The 24,418-nt window shown below is 43.1% G+C and overlaps 1 protein-coding gene across 2 annotated transcripts in view; it reads right to left on the bottom strand.

Annotated features, from left to right (window-relative positions):
- SLC6A1 (solute carrier family 6 member 1) overlaps nt 1-9,316 on the bottom strand; it is a 59,845-nt gene extending 50,529 nt beyond the window's left edge. Inside the window, exons 1-2 of one of the 2 annotated variants that reach the window (XM_017830985.1) lie at nt 9,179-9,316; nt 1,731-1,803 (exon numbers count right to left, since the gene is read on the bottom strand). The gene's annotated coding sequence lies outside the window, so the exon portion shown is untranslated. The remainder of the gene's footprint in view (nt 1-1,730; nt 1,804-9,178) is intronic. The other variant, XM_017830984.1, reaches the window with a different exon arrangement.
- Between the last annotated feature and the right edge of the window lie 15,102 nt (nt 9,317-24,418).

Genomic DNA, 24,418 nt, shown 5'->3' with positions numbered 1-24,418 from the left:
TTTTTTTTTTTTTTAAAAAAAAAAAAAAAAACCCCAAACCCAAAAAAAAAAAAAAAAAAAAAAAAAAAACCAACAAAAAAAAACCAAAACCAGAAGTAAGTGTGGTCATGCTCACACAGAATCCCTCCAAATTAAAAAGTGCATATTGTACCTTCCTCCAGCTTGGTGAAATGGCCAACACTGCCCTCATCCTCCTGGCTGTCAGTGAGTGTGATATTTCTTAATCACAGTATTTTGCACAGCTATGCCACTAATCAGATTTGTCCTTGGCAAGCTGGAACAAAAAGGAACTTTTCAGCAGCACACCAAAAAGAGCAGTGGGGCACTGTGACACTGTGCAAGTGTCCAGGTTACAAGCCACCATAAGAAACATTATACAGGTGGGAGTTCAGCTTCCTAAGGCCTTCTACTGCCACTTCTAACTCAGGGCAGGCCCCCCTCATGCCTCGGTTCCAATACTTCATTAACTCTGATTTAACACGGCAGTGAGGACACTGTCAGCTCAACAAGGAAAGGCTCTGAACCCGACAATACTCTCAAGGAGTTCTGACCCTTCTCCCCCTCACACACAAAGGTCAGCTTTTTTCAAATTGCCAAAATCTCTCTGGATTAGGTCCACCTGATAACCTCCTCTCACTTGCTGAGGTGGATGGAACACACAGCACAAAGCACAAGATTTCCAAGGAATTCAAGCAATCTTGCAATCAATATGCAGCACAGATCTCTGCACTACAGCAGTTACATTATCTTGTGTGGCACATGCACTGTTCCCATGGCAACCAGCATCCTTCATCCAACTCCATTATTATGGCTGTTTGAGGCTTTCAGAATCTCTGGTGTCCAAGCCATTGCTCAGAGCTACTTTGTGCTAATAAGCCTTGAGAAAAGATACAAGAAGAAAAGAAGAAAATACAGCAAACTCTGTTTTGATAATCTATAAGCAACAAGGAAAGCAAGAAGTGGCAGGGGAAATACAATTCAATCAGCTGAGGGGAAGCAACTCTTATATAACCACCTTCATTAAGTGAGACAAACATAGTGCAAATTCTCTCCAGTCTCTTAATTTCAGAAAAATTAGCAGTCTGCTTAGTAAGTTTGTTGATGAAGAACAGCTTTGCAATAGGGATGAGGAAACAAAATCTTACCGTACATCTATTGTAATATTAATGTCTCTATAATTGATACCACAGAGATCTTTGTTTTCATAAAGGACTGAGTTTGTAAATATCAGCAGCAGAGTTCAAGAAAATAATTTCATTTTGACCTTTTTATGAAGTCTGATATTGAAGTTTTAAGGGGTTATTATCAAAATCTATAATCTTTACAGTATAATCTATGTTTGGTTTATATAAATTGTCCCTAAATACCTTAAGCAAGCTGTCTCTATCAATAACACCACTTTTTTATTTTTTCTTTTTCTTTTTTTTTTTTCCTGGTATTTAAGCATTTCCACATCAAAGCATTATAGCAACCTCATTATGCTTTGCACAGCTTAATACAAAGTTTCTCTTAGTCACCAACGAGGGAATTTCAGGCAGAAAATAAATAACCTAATTTATTAAAGTGACCCTTGACAAATCATCCCTAAGTTGCTGGCTAGGGGTTTTATCCCTGGGAAATACACGTGGGTCAGTAGGAACAGAAATACTTTAAAGTTGGAGGGTTTGAATGCTCTTAAAAAGAAATGTTAAAACAAACAAAGAAGGCTCTACACTAGAAAATGTCCTTACAATTGACAAAGGAGACTGAGAGGCTGCTGAATCCAGCTGATCTTTGTTTCAATTCTTTAATTGTGCTCAGCACCTGTTGGGAAAGAACAGGAATTCTTTAAGTGTCTTGGACCCCATCTACCAGCTGTGTTGGCCACATCCAGTGTCGGGTCAGCTGGATTCCTTGCTGTTGAAGGTAAGCAAGGTCAAAAGCAAGGTCAGTGATTAGTAGAGACCCACCAGGGAGATGAATGGAAGCAGCTGGGCCCCTCTCACAACCCCCCAGCCATGGTCAGAGCTGCCAGGCAGCAGCAAAGCCCAGTTTTCCCGTGGTTTCTATGAGCGGTGCAATAGCAGGTCTCACAAAGCACCCTGAAGCAGGAGCCCTTCTCCTTTCCACTGCTGCCACACTCCAGCCCCAAAGCAAACCCTGCATCCCAAACTGGAGCCCAGGAGGGCTCCTGGCAGACCCTGCTCTTTCGGGCTGGAGAGCTGACATTACACTTGAAGTACGATTTTTCAAGCATAAGGCGTAAATATTTTAATATTAGGCTCTGCAAAAAATCGGATTAAAAAACCCCAAACCTTCTACTGTCGTTACAGGAACGTGCTAAGCATTGAGGAGAAGCAAGTGAGAGATGACTTGTTTGCAGCTGCTGTCACGTGGTGCAGTTCACAACCTGAGAGCCTCCCGACCTGCTCGTGTCCTCACCCCACAGTTCCTGTGCCCAGCAGGTGTGACCCTCTGCTCTACCCACTGCAGGCCCAACATCACCCCTACCAGGCTGATCCTGCCTGTCCAAAACAGGGAAGAAAGCCACGATTACTATCCCAGAATGGAATTTCCATAACATTTCAGTGTCTTTCCATTGGAGGCTGCTATTCAGCTCTGGGACAGATTTTGAATTCTGCTCCTGTTTGACAGCCAGTGAAATCAATGGAATTAAGTTCAAGTCATTTGTACCACTTAAGCCCACAAAGAAGATTAACATATTTAATCATATAGGTTCCTGCTATTAAATAGTTTGCAAGAGGAAAAGACATGGAATTTTCCATCTGCGCCTTCCCTTTGGAACCTGCACAACAAGCACACACAACCCTACTTTTCCTGCTCGTTGAGATGGGAAAACTCTGTTTTCACAGAGAGGAAATGGAGAGATGACCCAGGAGTGCTTAAACTGCTCTTCCTTTTCGTGTGCTTCCACTCAGGGATGGCTGTTTCCTTCCAGTTCAAGTGCAGCTTCTGCGTCATCCTCCCGTACGTGACCAGCAAGGGCCGCTAAAATGGGACTGTGAGGTGAAGCAAAGCAGCACACACAGCTGAGGAAGATGACATTGTGTTACCCTGAAGCCCATCTGCTAAGCTAGAGAGGATCTATCACACACGAGCAGTAAGATCCTTGAGGAATGATATTTTTTTTTTCCAGAAATGTTAAAGCCCTGTTCAAATAATCCCAGTTAATTTTAATTTCGGAAGGTTAGATAGTCCTCAGAATTTTCTCTAATTGCACATTCCTCAGAATAGACTCCTCTGGTTGCTCTGTAATCAAATCATAATTAAAGCATCTGTGTCATTTTATCTATCTCTTCCTGCTATTTGTAGCATTTACAGAAGGCAACAAAGATGCAGCGTGCAAAAATTTCAGCACCAAGGCTCATAATCAGGGCAATAATAGGGATTTGTGCTAGTGTGACTGTCTGAGTGTCTCCTTAGGCTTTCATTAGCCTTTAAAAACAATTGAGGAAGAGAAGAATACTAAACAGTGCCCCCCTTGTTATGGCCACAACTGGAGGCCATGTTTTATTCCTGTGATACTTGTTTTTAAAACAGCTGCCTCTTTTCATCTCGGCTTCTCTGAGAAAACAGTCATGTGGGGAAACACTTGTAGCCTGAAATTAAGGGAGTTGTTAAATTGCAACATCACCTTGAGAGAGGAAAGTATTTTCTCTCTGAGCACTGTGTCGGTTGTCAGACCAAGTCCCCACGACTTTCAGCCAGGAAAAAAGATCCCAAACAAAAGCAACTCCCAGTCAAACTGATTCCCTGAGCTGTGTCACAGAACCCCCAAAGGAATTAATCCCGGGGTTCAGATGGGATTGGTGATGGTTTGCTCCCTCTGCCTTCAAATGCGAATTATAAGTCACGTTCCAGAAGAAAACTGTTTGCACGAACTCTGCAAACTTTTCCCCTCCAACACCCACCCCTGTGAAGGGATGAAAACACTGCACAAGCTTCTCTGGGGAGAGACTTTGCATCTGGAGCTCGGTTTAATCTATTTTACTTCAGAAAGAGGGGGAGGTGGGAAATCATAATTCCTTGCACAAGGGGAGTTCAACATCAGACTGGGAGAATTTCCTTACAAATTTCTAGTTTGTGTTGAAAGGAATACATTGACTGGTAACTGAAAGCATCTGTTTTTCAAAAGAAAATTCTGTGATGTGTTTATTCCCCACTGACATGACTTTTTCTTCCTTTGTTCTATATTAGATTTTACTCTTGTTACACAATTTTACAACTGGTAGAAAGAGCACTGACTTTTCACTGTATGTTTTCCATTACACATTAAAATAATTGTTATTTTACACAGAAAAGATTCAATTTTTCAATAAAGATTACTGTAAGACAGAACTTCAGACTAAAATCAACACTAAGTTTGCTCTCAACATATCACATTTTTAAAAATATGAAGATCAAAACTGGAATAAAAATCAAAGTTTTCCAGCTCAATAAATCAATGTATTCATGGTTTTAAAATAACTTCTATTCTTGAACAATGAACTCTCTCAGAAATTATTGTGATTTTGGAATAATCGATATATTCTGTGACTCTGTGACCGCAAATATGTTTAAATAGAAGCCTTATCATATCTAATAGATAATGTTAGCTACCACATCTGGATTGACTTTATTCCTTTTAGGGGTTTTGTTGCTGGGTTTTTTGGGGGGTGGGGCTTTGCAGCTTGGTTTTTTTCTGTGTTAGTGTTTTGGGGTTTTCCCCTAAGCAGACAACGGTGGCACATCGGAATTGCTACAGATAAGTCAAGCACAGGACTTGTGAGGCACCAAAGCGATTACTCAAAGCACTGCATCAATCACAGCTGAAGGCAGAGGATTTGTACCTGTTACACCTCCTGGGTTCCCTGCACCCACAGGGCCCTTTTGTACCAGAGCTGTCATTAACCAAACAAAGCAGAACTGCTGTCGAAACAGTGGCATTTTCTCGCACGTCAGAGCAGCGACACCGAGCTATCGGAATGTTAATGACACGGTTTGGGTCCTTTTCCTTGGGGAAAAGCCAAAGCATGACCTCCCAGGCTGATGTTGTTCCAGCTGTGCGACTGAGGCAGCGTTTAGTCCGGGTTTTGCAGATTACATCAGCCCTGCTGAGGACGTGGGCAGCGCCTTCTGGGCTCACGAGCTGCACGCTGGCCACATCTCGAACAATTAAAATGATTGAAAAATGCATTTGTGCAAAAAAATCTAAAAACAAACAAACAAGCCAACCACCCAACCAAACAATTAAACAAACCCGGAGGGTTTCTTGTAGAGGAACATTTTGTTGTTCATAGCACGCCATGAGACTTTCCTTCTTCAAGTGCCTTCGTCAGAGAAAGGAGGGCAGAATATTCATACAAAAATACACTTTTGTTATTTTCCTTCCTAGTGTATAAGGGACAAGTCCTGTCTGTGTTCTGTGTTCAGGTTTTTTCCCATCAGTAAAGAAGATCCAGATGTAGACGCATTTACATATCACACTACCTTTCAATCTGACGGAACAAAGCACATTTCGAACATCCAACTGCCAGTCTTGCCCCTATAAAAGGCTCACAAAAGTGGCCTGTAAAAGTTTCAGATTTTATAGGTATTGTTTTCCCCTTAAAAATCTACGTTAAAAAAAAATCCAATAATCCACTTGGTAGTTCGTTCTATTCTCTCACAGAGCTTAGGAGAGAAGCAGAAGTTGGGGCTGAAACGCTGGCTGTCCTCACACTGCCAGTCACAGGACATGCTTCTGGAAGCAGGGGAACAAAATGTCTCAGTTGCTGGAAGTTCTGAAGCGTTTCGTTTGTGGTTTATTTAAGCCAGATACCAGATAATTCACCCGTGATCTGAGCACAGTTTAGTCTTGCGGTAGATAAGAAAAATCTAACGATTGCACCTGCTATTGCTGTCCTTGCCTTGTCCATTGTTTTACTGAGCCTCTGCAACGACAGACCTTGGGTGTTAAGTGAGCTCTGTCACGACTTGGAACGTTCACCGTCTTTCTCTATTTGGCCACGTCTCCGCTGTCTTCGCCTGTTCAAAGGTCAGAACTGCAGCATCAACCTTGCTCTACAAGCATTCGGGAAGGCTCTGAGGTGCACTGCTTTCTGCACTTTATGTAACCAAATGTGTCACCGCGTTTAGAGCACAACCATGCAAATGTCACAGATGACCATCTAACACGCAGTGGAAAGGCACAGATATATCCTCAAGTCCAAATTCATTTCTCATCTCCAATGTTCAAGGCAATCATGAGTTAGAAGAAATCACGGCAAGTAGAAAAATCCTAAGATAACTTGAAAAGAAATTGTCACCAAGGATTCTCTTCAGAGATAATATTTTTTTTCCAAATCACTTGTTCCGTAGTTGAGTCATCCCAGAAAGAACCTAAAGCTTGTGGAAATTTGTCACTGCATATAGGACGATGAGTGCAGAATTCTTACGGATTATCTAGAAATTTCCTTTTTGCAGCTGGAGCTTGGTTTGCACTTAAGCGGTGAATAGATTCGAATGCACAAAAGCATCTTCTCCCACCACCTCCCTACTAGTTCCCACTCCTCGTGTTCAATTACTACTGTGTTATACTTAATAGTGCCATCAACGCTGCAGTGCTTCAGCAATAATAGAAGCACCACCTCGGCAATCAGTTTCTTCAGTAAACACATTAACCACTCGTCCATGCTAACAAATCATTGTTTACTTTTGAAATATGTTTTAGCAACTTACAATACTCATGAATCGAGTGAGATCGGTTTATGCAGCCTCTGAATGTTGTGAGACAGACTCAGCTTTTAACTTTACCGAACAAAACTACATGTTCAACAAAGCGCACGTGAAAATTGCTTCATTTCTCCCTTTTCCACAGGCATACGGAACAGAAAGATTTATGCACCTAAAATACACACAGCCCTGTCTGGAATATTTCAAACTCACTGGGTATGAAGAAATTCCCAACAGCAAAACTATTTATCAGGGAAACAACAACCTAGAATTCAAGCAGACTCATGCTCATACGGACACACACAATAAAAGTAAACTGTAAAAACTAGCAGTCCATGCTGATCATCATCAAATGACAACACTTGTACCTTTAACCTCAGAAGAAACCAAAGCCATCAATTCTATGAACTCTAAATATTTAAAACTCTCTTACATGGACTTCCCTACGATGGCAGTGCTGCTATTAAAATACTTCAAGCTTATCAATTGTTAAATTATGTTACCTAATTAGAAAAATAATTCTGAGCTGTCTTCAGTACCATTCAGTACCACTCTTAACGTGGCATCAACGTGGCAATTTCTGACGGATTTCATCCATTTACCGTTAGAGACGAAATTTATTTTGGCAACTGAAACAGCCTATGTTTTCTCTGTGCCCCCTGCCCTGCCTGAAGCAGATACACGACACATTAAGTGAGTTGATTCTCAACGGTGTTGAAGTGTCTTTGAAATTCAAGTCACTTTCGCACCTGCACAGGAATTTAATAACTCCAAGCTTTAAATCACTGCTCTCCATATCCGGAACTCCACATTTAAAACATAAACTGCCAAGTTCCTCAGGTTTTGAAAAGACCAGGAGCAGCCACTGTCCCTTTAATGTTCCACCTCGTCTCCAAAAGGAATGTCTTTTTACTAGAGCTCAGTGTGATTCACTGGAATTTGCCAGGCAGGTCAGGAAATCCCCTGAAGCAGAGAAAGAATATTAAAGAGATGGGACATGTATATCAAATCTTATTACTGTTCTCTTATGAGAATCAATCAAGTGAAAGGATGTGATGATGTCATTATGACATCATTGACTTTGGGATTAGAAATTCATAGCTACTTAGCAACCAAAGCTGTCCAATACAGAAGTAAGAGATTCAGTGGAAGATGTTATCATCTGACCCACTTACTGCAAAATAAATATTTGTCAGTTCTTGCTCAAGACTTTATAAGAGATACAATAACTTAAGGACATCTATGTTTCAAGAGCAGAATATTAGAAATGAAACCTCTCTGAACCTTTTCTATTAATATCCATTTTTTTACCTCATAACAGCTAATGTAGGTTTCATCACAGTCGTCTTCTTTCTCACTTTCCCACAGATCTAAGCCCTAAAAATGCATAAAGAAAAACCTTGTGCTAAAGAGACTTTATTATTTTAAGAACTACAAGCTCAATCAGAAACTCAAACCTCGTATAGTCAAGGGAGACTAACATAATTGGCATAAAAATGCAAGCTTAGAAAGCATGCTTATTTCATTAAAGTAAGCTGGAAATATCCAGTTGATGAGCTCCGGTATCTGTCAGAAATTCCAGCCAAAACAAAAAAGAAAGAGCTTTGTGCATGAAAAAAGAATTGGTCACGCTACTTCTGTGGCTATTTCTGGGACCTGAAAGGGTTTGATGCCCGGAATCTATGCCTGACCTGATTTTCTTTAAAGTTCACTCGTCTCTGTTGAAAATACAGTTTAAACGAGTCCTAAAGCAACCGAGCAAAGCCCGCAGACGAACTGAAATTATAACTAAACCTTTAAATCCATTCCCAACAAGCCAGAAACAGAGCATTGGGCTGACACTTCGTGTTTCCACATCCGCGCCCTGCTAGGGACAAACCGAGAGCACGGGGACGCATTTAATATCAAACGAAAGAAAATAAAACACTCCACCTTCTGGAAATAACTTTTATTAATAAGGTGAGGCCGTTCCAGGTTGGAATGGGGCGGGGGCCCCGCGCTCCCGGGAGCGCCCGCAGACCCCGCAGACCCCCGCCGGTCCCGCTCCACCGCACCGACAGCGCTGTGGGAAGGCGCACACGGACCGGGGAAGGCTCCGCAGACCCCAAATAGAGCCGCCCGTGCCCGTGGCCGCCGTGCCACCACCAGCCCGGCGCTCCTGCACCGCCGCCAGCGCGGCGGCAACAGGCGGCCGCTTCCCGGGCCATTCCCGGGGGGATTCACCCCCGCCGCCCCCGGCCCCTCCGCGCTCCGCTCGGCTCCCCGCAGGGGCTCCGCCGCCCTCCGAGCGGATGCCGCCTCAGCCTCCATCCCCCGGGGCGGCTGCGGGCCCCGCCAGCATCCCGGCAGCACCTCAGCATCCCGGCATCCCGGCGGGAAGGGCGCGGGGCACCGCGATGTCCCCCCGCGGGGCAGGGGAGCGCCGCCCGCCCCTCTCGGGGCCGCGGAGAAGGGCTGAAGTTCGCGTTCGAAGGCGCACACCTACCTGCCGCCGCGGCGGAGGAAAAGGAGAAGGAAGAGGAGCTGGAGGAGCCGCTGTCGCCGCCGCCCGTCCCGAGCCGCCGGTGCTGCCCTCCCCGAGCGATATTAATGTTCATTTAAAGCTCGGCGCCCGCCGCTCCGCCGCGCCCTCCCCGCACGGCAGCGCCCGAGCGGGCTGGGGGCCGGGCCCGCACCGCCCCTGCCCGCCTCCTGCCCGCCCCTCGGGAGCCGCGGGTCCCCCCGGGCACGGCTGAGCTCCCTGGGGCCGGCTGAGCCCCCTCGGGGCCGGAGCAGGCTGAGACCCCTCATCTCAGTGTGAAACGACGCCTCCTGACCCAATTCACCCCTTTCCACCCGCGGAGACTCGAGGGTCGTGCCGGGCAGATCCCATCCGGGGGTTGGTTCCCCTCAACCGGTTCCGCATCAGCCCGACTGAACCAAAGTTGAACGAAGTAATGGAGAGCAGCAAGTCTGGTGAGCCAGTGGAGCCTGACAGCCCTCTGAGCGAGTCTGGGTCATGTGTGTTACCGAGTGGAAAGTTGTTTCAAACAGGGGTGCTTAGAGCTGTGCTTTGAAAGTGCCAAAGCGCAGGTGCGTTCCCAAGCTCCCCCCAGAATTTCTGAAGTGTAGGGAAAGAAGTGGTCAGAATCTCCCTGTTGCTGGGATCCTGCTCAGTTTGGTGTCCCCTCAGTGTGTGATCTGCATCTCTGGGCACCCCTCTCCTGACAGTTTGCTCCAGGCCAGGCCACGAGCAGGTGGGTTCACGGCAGTGGGACATGCCAGAGAAGCACTGCCATGTCCCAGGGGAGGCAGAGCAAGTGCTCTCTGGTGTCACTCCCTGCTCGCCAGGACAGCCACAGCTCAGATCCCCAGTGAAAGTCAACAGCTGGAAGAAGAAACTGTGGCTCCTTTGACTTCCCAGGTGACTCCCTGAAGTGGGTGACAGCGGCCAGAGTATTGAACCCAGAGAACACCTTCTAGAGAAAGTCTCAGGGTAAGCTGGCTTCTTTTGCAGGAGGAATAAAGTGACCATCAGTGCAGTTGCATCAACAATCAATCCCCTGTCCTGTCCTGTATGGCTCACTGCATTCAAACCATTCACAATCTCTACTAAGACCTTTGTCTCAGGACACACCAAATCAGAACCAAAACCAGCAACATGCATTGCACTCTCATCCACTCGTTGAGTCAGGAAGACCTGGCTTCCTTCCTTTCCTTCCTGGAGGAGGTTTTTGATTATCACTTATTCCACCAATGGATTACAAACCCACGCCAAATATTTGTCTATTTTAGTTATGTCTACATTGCTCAGTGTGAATTTAAGGATGATGTGTGAACTAATGTTTAATACTTGATAATCACACAACGATAGAAACACGAACACTTAACGTTTATTACTGGGACATACGGATCGAGAGGACACATCTCCTAAAATGGGCTAATTACCATTTTGAAGCACAGCTAATTGTGCAGAGGTTGCCAGATTGCTCGAAATCTTCCATGACTTGCTTTTAAGTTTTAACGGAGAAAATATGTTAGCAGAGTTTAGCACTGTTGCCCATTAATTACAAGGAGTATTTATGCTGAGAGTAATAATTGGATTGTCCTGTAATCTACCATAATAGTCAGGAATTTTCTTTGCCCATGTGGCTTGAAAAGGTAATGGGTAACGATATTCTAGCTGATTTATAGATGGGCAATGAATAACTACTGCTCTGGCATCTCTATCATTACTTCAGGGTTACAGATTTTGCTACTGATTAGCACTTGATTATCCCTTGTACTCATTACAATCCTATTGCCCTTGTGTTTTGGCTAAGTATTGGTTCTGATTGACTTGGCATTTTTAAAATATAGGATATATTCAGTTGTTTAGACCTGCTCTCAGAGTAGCACTAATTGATTATTTGTTTCACTTGCAGCTGAATGTTAAATAGGAGAGTCACCTTTCTGTGGGCTTGGGCTTGCCATGAGCACTGGTGACAATGCAGTGGGGTTGGATGTCTTTTGCCTCAGTGATAATTTGCTGCAGAAATGTCAAAACTACCACCTGAAAAGTCACTACATGAACTGAGCATGGACAGCCACAGGGAGAAGATTTTGTGCCACTTCTCACTTTTGATGCAGTACTTTAGCCTAGATGTGTTTCTTTATACTGGAAAGCTCTGATTTTGCAGAATAAGTTGACATTCTGTGAGGGAATTAAGGGAAATTACATAAATAGCCAAGGGTGGACAGAGTAAAATGCTAGCACAGTTATTCCCAAATTGTTGCTCATGAGCTGCTGGTCAGTGTGTGTGATCTGCATTCCAGCAGTGCACCTGTATTAAGACAGTAGGTTTCAAAATCACCTGAATTCTGTTTGCTCTGATTATGCTCCATGAGAGATATGGAAAGTTAAAATTACCTTGCTGTTCTGATATTAGAGAACAAGTCCTATGAGAGGGAGCTGGGGTTGTTTAGCTTGGAGAAAAGGAGGCTCAGAGGAGACTTTCACTCTCCACAGCTAAATGTAGTGAGGTGGGTATGAGTCTCTTTTCCCAAGTGACAAGAGATAGAACAAGAGGAAACAGCCTCTAGTTGTGCCAGGGGATGTTTAGAAAGGAATTATGTGTTTTGGAGGCAATGTCATAATCTCTAAATATTTAAGCTTTAACTGCTAGGAGAGCTGTGACATGGACCATGGTCCATGGTCCAGTGGAAAGATTTGTTCAAAATTGGATGTCATGCTTCAGTTCATTGACTTGAAAAAGTTCTGCTGCTGCCCCACCAAAACTCAGAGCTTTGAGGTGCAGCAGTTATACCAGCTTAGAAGAAGGCATGGAGACATGTCCAGACTAACTTTAAACTGAAAACCATGAAATTAAAGCATAGATTTCAGCACAGGCTGCACAGGCTTGTGATGGTCTTGACACTTACCCTGCTCTTGGTACCTACAGGTAGAGACTCCTGTCTGTCCATTGAACACCTCGAGTATCTGAGTTGTAATCAGCTCTTCTATGCTGCAGAGTTACTCAAAAATCATCTAAGAAAAAGGAGCTCCTGCTAAAAGCAGCTCTTGTGAGGGAGGAAAACTATGGTTTCCCCTGAGTTTCCCCCAGATTATTTATAAATGTGCTAGGCTTAGCCTGCTGTGTTGGCAAGCTGGTGAGTCAGAAGCACATATCTCGGGGAATCTGTTGGGTGTGTGGTGCCTGGATGCACAGGCCTGGCTCCCCGGGCTGTAACTGTGTGCTGACTCCCCTCCAGGACATTATTAGGTGGGCCTGGGCTTGGCTGCATGTGCCCAGTAAGAAGGGTCTGAGTCTGGAGCACCCCACTGTCGAGTCAGTTCTGTGAAGAGACCTAAGATCCCAAGTGGCACAAGGTTGCTAATGGGACTGAACTGTCTGCTGCAGGAATTCAGTGTAACCTGGACTACCTGAAGAGCCCGACAGGGTACACTTGGCAAGAAACGTCACTGAGGCTTTGGCTTGGCAATCTAAGGGCAATATTAGGGGTTCGAGGGCTGAAACCCTAAACATAATAGTCCACTTGAGGAAACTGAAACGTGAGTGTAAGCTGGAAGCTGTTATCTGCAGGCCTGAAGGGAGATGACTGTGGCACTGATACATACAAAGCAACCCAGCACTTGCTTTGGCGGGTTTAAGACCTATTGCTGTCTCTGTGTTTGCACCAGTTTTAATACTGCTAAATCTTGCAAGCTACAGTGCTGCATTTGTAATGCTGCTCTAGATGACATGATAAACAGGTTGTTGCTCTGATCATTCTATTTGTCAACTGCTTAAACAATTCCAGAGTGTACCAGGGAAGTGGCCATGGCACCAAGCCTGCCAGAGTCCAAGGAGTGTTTGGATTATACTCTCAGGTGCATGGTGTGACTCTTGGGGATGGTCCTGAGCAGGGCTAAGAGATGATACTTTTGGGTCCCTTCCAACACAGCATATTCTGAGATTCTGTAATTCTGTGATTTCCAAAAGGTAGCTGGTTTTTCTGCCAAGAGGAAAACACGTCCCCATGGTCACTGTTGGTTGGTTTTGGGGTTTTGCTTCTTATTTTTCAATATTGCCACTTTTGATGGTTGGATATCAGGTAGGAATTTACTCAGAGCAGATAAAAATCACGTGCTCAGTAACACACCCTATTCAAGCATCGTATCCTGCAGTAGCAATTAGCCTTTGCTGCTAATAGTTAATAAGCTGTCAAGGCTCGTGGTCATTACTGGTTGTAAGACACCAGATCTCAACCTAATTTGTGCTCCTTAGGCATGATCTTCAAGCATGAAGTGGAGAAGCCGGGAAAAGGAAAGGTCTTGTTGCCATTTTTGAGTAAGTTGCAAAAGCACTTCTGACCCGCCAGGTCAGCACAGGGCAATTAAGAGTCACTGTCTTTTTGCAGGATCCTTGAGCATGAACAAGAACACTGAGCCTGATCAGCATCACCTCAGCTGTTCAGGTGAGGGGTACAGCAAAAGGAGTTAATAAGGAAAGGACTGAACTCCTTTTTAGAACTGGTTGCCCAGAGTCCCCCAGGCAGTGCTGTGGACGTTGCTTTCCTGAAGTATCTCCACCATCAGCAACCTCTCTGTTGTGAGTGTTGGCTTTGGGAGGACCAAAGGCAACTTCTGCAAGCTCAGGAAGTTTGGAGCCTGATCCAAGGCACCCTGAACTCAGTGGGGAAAAAGTTTCTTTTTGACTTTGGACTTTGGAGCAGGTCCCTGATAATAATTGCATTGGAGCTCAGCCATGGTGATTGCTATTAGAGCTATGATTTGGCCTTGACAGATGAAGATAAATAATCTAATGATTATTATAGCACTTATTTTTGCATTTCTATGGCATTAAAAGGCATTCATAACACTTCATTATATTTTTACATCTCAAAGAAATAAAGTTGGCTTGAGTTGTGTTTTAAAAAATAGCTTACATCTGTCTTGGCTCTCAAGAGCGGTTATTGGGCCTCAATAACATCTGGAAGGGAAAGAAAACTATTGCATACAAGGAGAGATGCTAAGTATAGCAGGGACAAAAGATTTGAACCTCTCATCAAAGCATTCAACAAAGGGTGAAAAGAGACTATAGAGGCCCTGTATGGCTGAGGAAGTAGCAAGAGCCAGTTTCATCAGGGACAATAGTTGTGAAGGTGGTGGCAGTGCCAATGTTTCCTGTCATCCAAAAAAGTTTTCAAAATTTCCTCCTTCAACACACTCTGCTTCAAACCAGCAGGGATCCTAGCTCCTAGCATTAAGGCTGATTTTACAGTTTATGATGTTAGCTGAAGAGATTATTTTTAAAATGCAATTAATATCCTTTTCCTACTGCAAACCATGCCAAATTAATCCGGGACAAGCCATGATTTTTTTTTTTCCTTCCAACCAGAAGTCTGTCAGGTGCTCTCTGGAAACAAGAGGACCTTGCTGCCTAGGAAGGCATCTTCTCACACAAAAATAGGTATCATATGGCTGGCCACAGGACCTCACAAATCCTAGGGAGAGAAGCTGCTTCCCAGACTGTATGGGTGGAGCATGGGGGGAACTCACTCCTCTAGATCACGAGAAGAAAAGAAGAAAAGAGCAGTTCCACATACTTTTTCTTTTTTTTTTTTTTTTTTTTCAGTTTTAAACTGCTTCTTAAGTTATCGGTGACCAGCACAAAGGAATCAGTGAGACCTTAGACCTTTCTTCTCCACACAAAACACATTTTTTTTAAATATAGTCTTCTGACTGCAGGGCACTCGTGTCAGGATTTGGACCTGTGCATACCCTTCTAGTCTATTGCAAACCATTTTTATTTTTATTTTTTTTTCTGAAAGCTTTTTAAATTGACTTTTTCAGATATTGAAAACTTGAGAAATCCAAAGGCCTTTGTACTCAGGTCATTGATCGTTGCCCTCTTGAGCGTTCCTGGATCTCGTCTGTGGGAAATATGCTCAGGAATGCACTAAGTCAATGGAGTGAATTCTTTTATACCACTTAATTGAGTCTCATCAGCATGTTTCTCCTGTTTGTGCAGCTGATATCATGCTGTGTTGAGGCAGTGTGGTTTGCTGAGCAGAATCATAAGCTTTGAATATATATATGTGTATATACAAATATATACATATATATTGGTTGGTGTGAATGAAGTTTGCCTTCTTGCAAACACAGAGGGGAAATAAAGCCCTGGAAGGATGACTGGATAAGCAAAAGGTCCGTCCTTCACATGCTCTTGAACAACTTTAAAGGATGCAAAAAGCAACATTATACTTTCCTGTCTCAAGAAGCACGTTCTTCCCCATGAGATGGAGGCAAATCTCATCCCTGTAACACTTCTATAATCAAAGCCCTCAGTTTACAGTGTTCCTTGAAGATGAAGGTGATAGTTGTTCAATGCATGATTGGCAAACCTGCCTCCAGATTTCACACCTCAAGAAGATATCATTACAAAAAAGAGAAACCAAGTTCTTCTCTCAAAGCATCAAATGCACAACCTTTTTTTGCTATTGTTCTTTTTAAGTTACAGTAAGGGAGGCGATGCAAAAGCCTATACACTTTAAGGTTAAATATAAGAATTTCTGTTTCAAACTAGTTTGCCAAAAGAAGGAGAGTATCCCTAAGTACATACCTATGCATAGGACCTGATTTTCTGAGACAAGGGAGTTTTCTAGGCTCTAAATTCAAGGGACTATTGGTGGAGCTGTCGGAATAAGAGTAGTGAGAAGGAACATTTCTGTTACCAGCTCAGAGGAGATATCCTAGAAAGTGCAAGATGACTGAAAACAGAACAAGAAATGGAGTCTCAGTTGAATTCTGTGTTATTCAGCCAAGCAAAACTTTGATCTTTCTCTACAAAGAAAGACTACTTTGAGGTAATATCATCCCTTACTTACCTCCTAACAAGCAACCAACTTAACATAATCAATCATACAAAAAACTTGCAAAAGGAACTTTGAAAAGAGAACCCTCTAATCTGTGACAGGATAATTTCTTTTTCACCAGGAGCCACATATGCTGTGTTGTGTGAATTTGTTGAGGTGAAGAACTGAGTAACATTCAAAGCAATACTAGACATTCATATGAATGCTAAAAACATTCACAGCTATAAAACAAATGTAGAAATAGATATACTTTGAAAGACATTAAAAATGATCAAAGATTTAATTTGGGATTTACACTGGAATTATCAGGACAAAATCTTCCACAGTGGAAGTTCTACCATCTTCTTTTGGTAATTGGATATAGTGTTTCAGGAGTTGGGATGCTCTCATCCGTGTGCCAGGCATTGACATTGCTTCACAAATACAAATATTAAAACCTTAACACTGATTTTGTATGTAGAGTCATTTAATGAATTTAGTGACATTATAGGAGCCTGCCAGCATTTTGTATTTTCTTCTGGCACTGTGACTATATTCAGTGGTGTGTTTGCAGTGTCTGCTCGGGATAGTTATGCAAATTAATTAGTTCTAGCTCAGTAGCACAGTATTTTCAATATTTTTATGTTTCTTTTTATTAATCTTTCTCTAGTATGCTATTTCCTCCAGTAGACTGTTCATATAACTTTTAAAGTCACCTGAAGACTCTGGATTCCCATCAGCCCCCTGTGTTCAGTGGTGGTGTGGCTTTGCAGTTTATCTCTTTAAATTGGCTTGGGGATTGTCTCTGAATTGATTTGGCTCTTTCCTTCAGTCTTCAAACCCAAGGCAGTAAACATCAGAAGGCAATGGGGACCAGTTCCCTGGGAGCAACATCAGCCTGTGGCTACTCCAGTGCTGGGAACAGTGCCATGGAAGGTTCAGGTAAAACAAAACTGGAGCCTGGTTGTTCTGGTGCAAGTATTTTTCGTTCTTCCTCTCAGCAGAGGAGGAACATTAAGCCCCAGTGTTCTGGCTGTGTCTCACTACATTCTGCCTGCCCCGTATTTTCCTTGCAGCTGTAATTGTTCCTTGTGTCCTACTGTAATGGTTTGGGCTGAGATAGAGTTAGTTTTCTTCACAGTACCTGGTGTGGTGCTCTTTCCTTTTGGATTTGTGACCAAAAGAGTTTTGAGAACATCAGGATGTTTTAGCTCCTGGTGAACAGTACTTACACCAAGGCCTTCTCTCTTTCTTACTCCCCCAGCAAGGAGACTGAGGGTGCACAAGAAATTGGGAGTGTACACAGCCCAGGGAGCTGAGCCCAGCTGACCAGAGGGATATTCCATTCCATATGATCCCATGCTCAGGAATAAAAAGTGGAGAAAAAGAGGAGATGGGGTGGAGGACATTCAGAATTATGGCATTTGTCTTCCCAAGTAACAATTGCTCAACATGAAGCCCTGCTTTCCTGGGTGGCTACACATCTGCCTCCCAATGGGATATAGGGAAGTAATTCCTCGTCTTGCTTTAGTTGTGCACGCAGCTGTTGCTTTTCCTGTGAAACTCTGTTTATGTCAACCCATGAATTTTCTCCCTTCAGACTGATAAGCTGCACTGATCCCAGTTTGCAGGGTAGGAATACCACAGCAAAGCCAGAGTTCTAAATGAGCGAGGACTGTACGTATTCCACTGTCACTTATGAAGCTGCTGCTTGATTTGTAGTAAATATTAGCTACAGGGACGTTTGTGTCGTGGTTTTTTTCCTCTCCCATGGGTGTGATCTCTGTGCAAGGAAGTCCCATCCAGCAGGACTACAGGAAGCACAACAGGCACAAGAGCAGATACTGCCACTTATGCAGCTTTTGAGAAGGGCTGTTCAGTGAATGTGACTTTAAATTTGAGGTTCCATTTATGTGAGAAAAATCTACAAGGGAGGAAGTGAACAGTAGCAGCTGGAAATATATTTTGATTACACTCTGAATAATTTCCTGGGGAGAGGGTAAGACACTTTCATTTTGCAAAAACGGGCTACAGTATTTCTTGTCTTCTTCTGAAGTTTTCAAAGCTGTATCCTTGCAAAGACATTGAAGGCCTCCATAATGAATTTTCTGTTTATTTTGGGACCTATCTCTAACCCTGACTGTGAGATTGGTAGCCCACCAACAAAGCATTTTACAAACAGCCTGACCAGTCTGCTGATGTTCTTTTGAGGTGGCCATGGGTGCCTGACAAATGGGAGGCCCTTTGCAAAAGCAGCCCTAACATCGATTTTAGCAGGTAGAATAGGAGGGAGAAGTGAAAAGCAATTAAGCAGCTAAAAGAGAATTGATTCTCATTGGGAAAATTAACAGGTATTAGTATTCCTGTGTTGATTTGGATTCTACTGATGATGGTGATTGTATGGTTCTATTAGCACAGAGTCTTGTATTTTATTAATATCTGTATGAATTTATTAAGAAATAGTTTTATATGTTGAAAAAAACCCCAAAACACATCATATGTGCACACACTCAGACACACATATCCCAGCAGGACTTAATGTTAAAAACACGTTGGAAACCAGCACTCTTTTTCTAGTATGGTAAGAAAATCAATTTTAAAAAGTCTCTACAATTCTTACCCTATAATTTCCTGGTCATCACACACTCCAGTCCTGTAGCAGAGGCTGGAAAAACAACAGCAGCAGTTTGGAAAAGGAAATCTCTGTTCCCCATGCCATCTCATCACTCCATCATCCTAACTCAAAAAGATAGAGGTACAAAAAGAACAAGCAAGCAAGATCTGTGAGCTGTTCTTCCAAAGTGGCACTGTTATCTTATTCTAGGGCAAGAGGACTTTTGTATTAAATCTGCAGGCTGAAATGTGTGTGTCTGTGCCTGTGCAGACTTTGTGGCACATGAACTGTCTGTCTGTCTGACAGCTACACGACTGGCTTACACAGAATTCTGTCCAGTGCTTCTGGAAATGCCCGGTTGTTTTGCCTGGGCACGCAGCAATCCTGACACACAGAGCTCGTGCCAGGAAACAGGCTGGGCTCTCATGGATTTCTGGACACCCTCCAGATGTGTGAGGAGCTCAGGGGAAAAGGCAGCTCTGTCAACTTTCTCCAAGAACTCAAGAGATCTCGTTCAAAAAAGGAGAGTTCTCAAATCCCAGCCAGGGCAGCTTGTTTGTGCAGAACCAACAAACACACTTGGGGGGCTGCAGGATTTGTCAGGATTTGTCAGTCCATTCTGGACCTGTGCTCGTTGCTGAACTGGGTAGGCTTTGCCAGTCTAGGAGGAAAATGATGCAGTAGAGCTTAATGTGTTTCCTCCTGCCCTTCCTTCAGTGAGGGCAAGTGTCTCTTTAGTGCTCACCAGCAAGTGTTTCTCGTGAGACTGCCCAGGGCAAAGGCACAGCCTCACGATCCGGGAAGGGCCTCTATCCTGCTGCCTCACAACCAGACAGTGGCTTCTCCCAGTCCCTCCTCCAGGGAGGTAGGTGTACCAAGTCTTTAGCTTTCCTGCCCTTGGCCAGTGCCACTCAGCAGCCACAGAGAAGCCTCATTCTCTTAATCCAGTAGGCTTCTGGGAGGAAATAATGGTGTAAACCCTACCTTGTTTAAGCAGTCTGAAAATCCTTCTAAACTCATCCATAGATAAGCTTTTTGAGTATGTCCTCTGACCTTCATTATGTGCCCACTGTGCAGATAACATCAGCCTCACCCACAATAGCCAAGCCATCTGTGCTAGAGTTCAAACACTACCAATACTACAGATTTTGGGTGGGTATCACAGGTGGGGAAACAATTGCCTTAAGGAACGAAAAAAGCCACGAAACAGTGACAGAACTATCACCATAAACACGTAAAAGCAGTCAGCTCTTCCCAGATCTTTTTCCTCTTTCTCTCTTCACCCCCACGTCAGGCAGCACTGGCACCCGTGGTGTGATTTTTCACTGAGGCAGCTCTGGGTGACATTTCCCTCTGTTGTTATTTACAGTCATTTGATAATCACCCAACCACGTTCCTGCAAAGCCAATGAAAACGCCTGGACTTTTATTAATGGCCACGCTGCACGTTGGCCAGCTTTTCTGGCCCTGTGGATTATCCAGCACAGGTTACACCTGGGCAGCAGCCATGGGTTACATGTGAGATCCATGTGGAAAGAGGCTCCAGGAGGTTTTTAAAGGTGAGGGGTGGCATTGCTTTCCAGCAGTCTCAGCTATCCATGGCCTCATGACTCTGACTGAGCCTCAAGCAATCCAGTCAATACCTCGTTAGCTGACTTCAACAACAACACTGCTGCTGGTCCTTGGAGGTCCCTGTGCCATGGGACACACTGGGACTGCTCCATCTTGCTTGGCAGCTTCTCCTCTTGCTTACACTGCACTTAAATGTAATTTCCCCTCAAAACTCTCTACTCACTCTTCTTCATAAACCACTAACCAATTTCAAACAGTGATGGGCATTTATTCTAAATCTTGCCAGAGAAGCAGTGGTGGAGCACTAGCTGCAATACAAATTGGTTTTATTAGTGAGAAGGAGAACGAGCTAAGATTGTTAAAAGGGATTTGTGATTTCAAGTGTCTATCCTCAACAAATGGGAAAAGGATTGCTTTCTAGGAAATGATGAAGGAAGTGCTCTGAAAACCTATTTAGTCTCTCAAATTGAGCACCCAAAATACTATGTTCCTTTGAAGGTTTCCCATGTTGTTTTAGAAAGAGCAAAAAACGGAATTTTTCTGTGTGACACATGGCTGCAGAGTATCCATTTATGTGTTTGTTGAAGAAGGACTTCTGTTTGATGTCTTCCAAAAAGTTCAGATTCAAGCTAGTTGTCAGGAATTATTAAGGAAGTCAGAGTACACCTTATTCAAAATTATTTATGGTAGGAAAAGAAATGTTTTCACCACACTAAAGAAATTACCAATGTAAAGGTTATTTCTGGCTTGTTCTGATAAGAATATTTAAACCAAATGTCCTGTAGGTAAGAGGTAAGTTGAAACCTGAGGTGACACCATTAATTAGCTATTCATGTAAAGAAAAAGGACACATAAATTGAAGAAAAAATATGTTTGAAACTCCGAACTGTTCTCAAGTTTTGAGGAACTGGCATAAAATTCTCAGGAGACCAGTTTGTTTGAAAACTGATAACTAAGATAAAAATGAACAATATAATTCAGGTTTTGAAAGCCAAATAGTTGGGACTGATCCTATTCCTCAGATAGAAAACGTGGTATCTCTTGTACTATAATTGTTTGTACCCTTGCTAGTAGACAGGAACACACAAAAGTCTTGCAAACCCAAATCTGTAACTTCAAAAGATCAATAATTTCCTTGGGAGGAGGAGCAAAGGGAATGGAGGCAGCACAGCTGTTTCTTGCTTCATTTGGAAGCACAGAAAAGATTCAAAGTGAACATAAATTATATGACAGTGGATAGCTTGTGATGTTTGGAGCTCAGAATAATTTTAGCTCTTTTTAAACTTTCTTGTTTTGACGGTGTCTTAATTCTCTGGTGACTTCCCTCCGTTCCTCTGCTTGTTTCTGTCTTCATCAGTCGTACAAGTACGGTTTGGCAAACGCATGTGCTTTCTGACAAGGTTAAATATTTTTAACCACCTGTTCCTCTTGGTTACTGTCTGCAGGAGTTCATTTCCACTTTCTAAAATGACTGTTCAGTGTGTTTCTGTTGGATGATATCTAATGCCAGCTGTCAAGAAGTCTTGTACCACAAGATAACAACGACAAATATTATTCACCCTGCTCTAAAATTAAATAAATTAACCAGCTTCCCCTTTTCCTGAGTTCCCTAACCTGGGAACTGAACTTTACTTTGCATAGGAAGTAGGATCAGACAGAGACTACGGAAGTACTTCTTTGGAAAAGGATTTTTCCCAGAGCACAAGTGCTAACTAAATCTTCTCTTTAGAGTCTGTTGACTTCAGGGGTGGCAGCATTAGGCAAAGAATGCCATTCTAGAGCATTAGTGACTGCAATAACCCTGTCCTGGGAGACTCTTGGTAAAGAATGTTCTGCTCAGAGACACAATTCCCAGTCCTGGGGTAAGTTTGCCATTCTTAGAATGGTAGCCAACAGCTTTCTTAATTTTACTTCTAGACTTAGACTTGCTAAGATGTCATTTAGGACGACACACCAGCTTTTGTAGGGAAGGGCACGCTTTCCTACCTGCCAGCCTTTTGCTGTGGAAAATGTCTGTTAAGATATAGGTGATGAAAGTTTCTTAGAGTGATGTAGTAGCAGGTCTTCATCTCATTTGTAAGAGGTGTCAGTGAAGCAGCTCTTCAATTCTTAGTGTGTTTTATTTTACTAACTGTGAGCTCTCCTGAAGGTGAGGAAGGGGAGAGATGTAGGTGGGCTGGAAACCTTTGCAAATGTCAACAGTTCCTGCTAAGCAGTTAATGTTTCTGCCCGTGTTTTAGACTTTTTTTTTTTTGTACTAGTATTAAATAGTTTTCATGACAGGAGAATGAAAGTACTATTTTAATTTATTTTCACGTATAATTATTTTGTAGAAAATATCCCAAGTTCACCCCAGATTAAGGAGTCATTTGGGATGACTGAAACTCTGAGTTTCATTAGGGAAAATATTTGATGAATGAAATCACCCACTTTTAGCTAAGGCTGTTGAATGCCCCTTCTTAGGGAAAACTGTCCTGAGGGTGGGTTCATCCAAAAGCTCTGTGAAAAGCAGGGATGGTCCCCACTAAACCAGTGGGTGAACTCACATTGTCCTGCTGCTTCCACTACCACCAAGCAGTGCAGCTGTAATGTTGATCCTCTGCTTCATCCCCCTTTATTTTGCTGACCCATGGATTGGTTGTCTTCAGCTAAGGAATTTGGAACTGGAGATTTTTGGTTGTTAAAAATATTTCTGTTTCCCTTTTCCTGACCTCAGCAGCTGCACACACAAATGCACTCATACGTGCATGTGTGATGGAAAAACAAATGTGAGAACGTGGTAGTTCAAAAATAAAAATGTCGTCAAGGTTGTTTTTGGTTTTTGTTTTTTTTTATTGGATGTCAGAAGTTTGTGAACTGCTCTCCAGGTGCCCTGGGCACTTGGAGGCATGATATAAATAAGCTGGCAAGGTAAGAAATGTTTTAAACCAAATAAATGGCTTAAACAGCAGACTGCAAGTGAATAAAACAAGTAAGAAATGCTAATCTGAGGGCTGGAAGCAAAAGCACAAGAATATTTAAATCCTTATCATCACTGTATTAAGAAAATACATGTGGGGGAGGAGACAAAAAATCACAAGGCACAATAATAAAGAGCAATTATATGGCCCTGCCAGGCACTGCCATTTGAGACAATAGCAGTCACAAGCTTTACAACAGAAGATGTTCTAATAATGTAAAGTGAGTGTGCCTGAATGAACACTCCCACAACTCCTCAGATGGAATTGGTAAGGCCATTTTATTGTGGGGTTTGCCCCAGACAGGGCACAACTGAACAGGTCAGGAGGAAGAACAGAAAAGCCTCAAACACAGAATGGCTCCAGCTTTATATCCTCAAGACAGGGAAGGTGCTAGAACAAGGGGAGGAGTTAAAGCAGAGCATCCAAATGATGACCAATCCTAGGAAATAGGGGCTGAACATGACCACATACGTGACCATATAAGGAAAAACCATAAATATGCATAATACTGCAGCAAAATTCAACCAATCAGAACACAAGAATCACACAGGGAAAAAGGTATAACATATACAAAACCACACAATGACAATAAACCAAATACAGAATTAATGATTTTCAATCTCTCAACAGTAAAGGTCGTGTCAGTGTTTGTCGTACTTTGTGTGTCATATCTGCACAGATGCCTTGGAAACTGTCCTGGCTGTGGCACTTGGATAGTATTCCTGAAGCAAAGGAGGGGTGCCCAAGAGCCTGCAAGCACTGAGCTGTTCAGGAGGACCCTGATTACCCCGAGTGTTGGAATGATGCTTCTTGTTCAGATGCTTCAGCACCGTGTGGCTTCCCTGGAGAGACCATTCCCCGTTTAGCATCTCCTGGGAAAATGTAGAGCAGTGCAACTTGATAACACAAACAGGCTAGAGAAAGGCAATTTTTGAGGGTATCTTCTTGCAGGACTTGTTTTTAGGTTTGGGGAGATATATGAAATTATTTTATACTAAAATAAATTCAGCGTGCTGAAATTAAAATTGGAATTTTTCAAAGCTATCTTAAAAGGCCAGATAGGCATCTACTATTCAAATTAATGGAATTACTTAAAGCAGATTATGTAGCTTTCTGTCTTGGAAGTTTTCACTAGAGGACATCACACAGATATGAACATTAGCAGTGCTTCCACCCATCTCTTTGAATGTGCAATCAAGTGTCTAATTGTCATTTCAAATTCATTACGAAATACAATTTTTAAGCTAACTAGTAAGCTACTCCTC

This window comes from Lepidothrix coronata, unplaced genomic scaffold (genome assembly GCF_001604755.1).
Source record: "Lepidothrix coronata isolate B3197 unplaced genomic scaffold, Lepidothrix_coronata-1.0 Scaffold186, whole genome shotgun sequence".
Taxonomy (NCBI): domain Eukaryota; kingdom Metazoa; phylum Chordata; class Aves; order Passeriformes; family Pipridae; genus Lepidothrix; species Lepidothrix coronata.
The sequence above is the reverse complement of the archived record's forward strand: the minus strand, read 5'-3'. Positions and strand labels throughout refer to the sequence as shown.